The sequence below is a fragment of the Sturnira hondurensis genome, unplaced genomic scaffold (assembly GCF_014824575.4).
Source record: "Sturnira hondurensis isolate 20B ecotype Veracruz unplaced genomic scaffold, ASM1482457v3 Scaffold0022707, whole genome shotgun sequence".
Lineage (NCBI taxonomy): Eukaryota > Metazoa > Chordata > Mammalia > Chiroptera > Phyllostomidae > Sturnira > Sturnira hondurensis.
Genome location: NW_028095338.1, coordinates 599,094 through 601,966, shown reverse-complemented (window position 1 = coordinate 601,966; position 2,873 = coordinate 599,094). Strand labels below are relative to the sequence as shown.

General features: G+C 39.8%; 1 non-coding gene across 1 annotated transcript; it reads left to right on the top strand.

Annotated features, from left to right (window-relative positions):
- Positions 1–2,442: 2,442 nt before the first annotated feature.
- LOC118979975 (small nucleolar RNA SNORA42/SNORA80 family) lies at positions 2,443–2,579 on the top strand. Its single transcript, XR_005065029.1, has one exon. It is a non-coding gene; the product is annotated as a small nucleolar RNA SNORA42/SNORA80 family (small nucleolar RNA).
- The last annotated feature ends 294 nt before the right edge of the window (positions 2,580–2,873 follow it).

The following is a 2,873-nucleotide window of genomic DNA, read 5'->3' as shown; positions in this document are numbered from 1 at the left end:
TCCACTCCCTAAGGCCCTAAGATCCAAGTATGTTAAAACGTGAGTGAGCCAAGAACACTACTAAGCAAATCTAACAGTAGATTTTTATTCTTCTCATATAAATTTTAATTTTTAAAGTTCTAAGTTTTCAATACCAAGCTTACACTAATGTTCAAATATAGAAACAATTGAAATTGATATTTGTTCTCTATTTTTTGTAAGCGAAGTTTGTATAAGTTTATGTGATTCCTAACAACTGGCTACAAATTTTTAAAAATAATATTATTTATCGTTTTTAAAGATGTTATTTATTTATTTTTAGAGGGGGTGAGAGGGAGAAAGAGAGGGAGAGAACATCCATGTGTGGTTGCCTCTCTCAGGTCCCCTACTGGGGACCTGGCCCAAAACTCAGGCATGTGCCCTGACTGGGAATCAAACCAGCAACCTTTCAGTTTGCAGACTGGCAGTCAATCCACTGACCCACACCAGCCAGGGCTAAAAACAATGTTTTTAAATGTAGAGCTAGCTATCCAGTGTCAAAATTATTTTGAATGAATTTTAATGTGGTTTTTATTTTGCAAGCTGTTTGTAAATAAATTAACAGGTTAATTCAGAAAGTAGAAACTTATGTGTACATATAAATTATGATAATTTTTTGATATGTATAATCTTGAGTAACTTTATCTTCAATGTAGTTTCCAAGAAAACTGAAATATTTCACACATAAACCTTAAATACGGAGCATTGTGGAAAAACAGTGTAGTCCCTATTTTAAGTAGTTATGATTTACAATTAATAGTGTTTTTCCTCACTCTCAGTTCTGGCTATTGCCCTGGACTGAGCACTTACCTCTCATGTAGGCCTTGAACCTGGAGTGTGTGCCTTGTACTTCCGGAAGGGATTTATTCCCACAGCAGTTTCATCACTGGCCCAGGATTTTCTTTTCTGCTCTTGAGCCATGATGCGTTTCTTCTTTCTCTTCTCTAGTTGGCTTCTCTGTTCTGTCAGTGTTTCCCCAGAATAGTTCGTTGTGTTTGGCCCAGCAGGGATTCCCCAGGGGTCTTTCATTCTCCCTTTCTCCTGTTCATTTCTATGCCCTTTTATCCCCCGTTGAGACCCAGGCTTCACTGGGTAGCTGGTTTTCCTCTCCTGATTTGTGCCTGAGGCAAAGCAGCTGTCTTTTAAAGATAAGAACCAGAGAACAGAGATATCAAACAGACACAAGAATGAAATAGGAAAGACGAAAAGCCCCTTTCCTTAAAAATAGCTTTGTTATTGGCTCTTTTTATGTTGAACACCCAGATTTATTTCCCCTTGTCCCTCTGTTCGAACAAACTAAGTCAGTTCAACTACCTGACCTGAAGGAAAATACACCAATGAAAAATAAATCGTCTACTCGAGGCTGCCTTTACCAAAGTAATATGATATCAAAGATGGCTAACTTGACTCTTCTTCCTTTCTAGGAACTCAAAATTATAGTACTAAAATGAAAAGGAAATGCTTTTGGACAGAAAATAAGGATTAAGAGGATAAAAAGATGAAACAGAAAAAAATGAACTATGAATATCAAAGAAAATTAGAAGCAAAGTAAAGTAAGCTAAAAATCATAGAGCAAATGTAACATAGATTATATTGATAAGTTAATTCATATTTTGGGACCCACACAAAGGAAGCTGTCACAGTCCTGCCACTCAGCTTCAGCTAGCTGACCTTACCCGGGGAAAATAGGACCTGCTAGCCTTCCAAGGCAGCGCCTGGTCTCCTAGCCAATCATGCCATTCCCTGGTGCCTCTTCAATATTCTATAAAACTCTCTCCTGCTCCAAATCCCCCAGAAACAGCACTCCAACGACTGTGAAGCACTGTACTCCCCCAGTCCATGGATGGTTTTCCATTGAATAGAGGCCAGGAAACCTGTGACTAAATTGTTTTAGTTTTGTCATTTGATAGCATATATATGTTTATATATGGGTATGTGATATATACATATTTGAGCAGAGAGGAATAAGACAGAGATGAATGATCCCATTCCCTGCAAAAGAAAGCCCGTGACTCAAAAGGTTAAGCAAAGTGGCAGCTGCCCTTGTCACGTTTTTTTTTTTCCTCTGGGAACAGTGGCTCCAGAAAAGGCAGATACAGAAGAGATGGTCTTTGGATTGAGGATGCCCCAGTTGTGTTTCTTTTCTCTGGATATTCCTCAAGGGTAAAGTTACATCACAAGTGTACATGCAGCTAGAACTGGCCTCACTCCTCTATCTGCAGGATGTAAATCATAATGCGATAGAGGTCCACACATACTCTGTGTAAGGGTTGAGTGCATGGGCTTTGGTGTCTGAGAGCCAGGGTTAAGACAGTCTGCCGTGTACTGTTTGGTGATCCAAGACCTTGCTACTCAGTGTGTGTGATCAGTCAGCCAATAGTGCTGGCCTATACCTGAGAGCTGATTAAAAAAGGCAAAATCTGAGAATGGTAATAGATTTATGGTGGGCCCTTCCCTGTGGGCCTCTCATAGGGTACCCATGCCAGAGTAAACTGCAGCCTCGAACCATTGCCCAGCCTCCTTCTCTGTGGGCTGTGAGCACTGAAGGGGGTTGTACAGTGTGAAAAAAAAAAGATCAAAATCTGAGGTCCCATCCCAGACCTACAGAATCAGAACTTACTTATTGACAAAACTCTTGGGTGGTTTTTTTGCACATAAAAGTTTGAGAAACATGGTCTAGCGTGAGTTACCAAATCTGTGCCTGCCCCAGCTTCCTCATTTATAGAACACACAAACTAGTACTTACAGCGTCATGGGGTTACATAAGGAATACATGTAGAGGCTTAGCAAATGTCCAGTAACTACTAATAAAAACAAGCCATAAACTATGGGTCAGGATTCTGAAATTGAATTCT